The 852-nt window shown below is 34.4% G+C and overlaps 1 protein-coding gene across 1 annotated transcript in view; it reads right to left on the bottom strand.

Moving 5' to 3' along the window:
- Positions 1-852, bottom strand: part of LOC119589047 (band 7 protein AGAP004871-like) — a gene marked incomplete at its 5' end in the record, with an annotated part of 109034 nt that overhangs the window by 17162 nt on the left and 91020 nt on the right.

An 852-nucleotide genomic window follows, 5' to 3' on the forward strand; every position in this document is an offset into this window, starting at 1 on the left:
TCTAAGATGAACTATCCTAATATAAGAAGCAGTAGTAAACACCACAGAAAATAAAATAAAGAAATAAATGGCTTATTGGGACACTGAGGTGGCATGAACCGTTATGATAATACTAACGCTGCGTCACAAAAAAATATATGGAAAAAAGCCAAAATAATAAAGACATAAAAGGTAGTTTCTACATACAGTGTGTCACGTTCGTCGATTTGAGTTTTTTCTTTTCTCTATTTTTTTTTCTTCACGGTGAAGGACAGACAAGAAAATGGACAAAGGAGGAAATGGCTGAGCAATACCTAGCTTTCGTCACATGACCATCTGGAGGGCATTTACGTGAACATTTAATTCTTACAATGGACTCCTGAGACAAACGTTTACACTGTACATATAAAAAGACAAGGAAATAATTTGAGGTCAACCCTGGCTGCTCATGTTTACTTTCCTTTTTTTATTTATATCATTATTATTATCAACTGGTTCCGGAGACAATAAGCGAGGCGAAGATTACTTTGTATCAGTTTCTAATAATTATTTTTCAGGAAATTCTAGGAGCTTGCAACATATTCATTGCAGAGGCAAAATTGGTATACCTTCTAAAGACAGTAATTCAGAAGAAAAAAACTGCAGTTACTATAGTGACTGACTATTCAACTGGGTTTGGTGGACAAGTGCTTTTTTGATAGGACTTCAATGCATAATATTCTACAATCCCTTTGCTTACGCTTTTGGCTCTTAAAAATATAATCTATAAGTAAGACTTAAATATGTCATAGGCTTCTCGCACTCACAGTATCAAAGTCTAAGTATAGATATTTATTTTTTCCTTACTGGAAGACGCGATCTGATAAGAGCTCG

Source organism: Penaeus monodon, chromosome 25, assembly GCF_015228065.2.
Source record: "Penaeus monodon isolate SGIC_2016 chromosome 25, NSTDA_Pmon_1, whole genome shotgun sequence".
NCBI lineage: Eukaryota > Metazoa > Arthropoda > Malacostraca > Decapoda > Penaeidae > Penaeus > Penaeus monodon.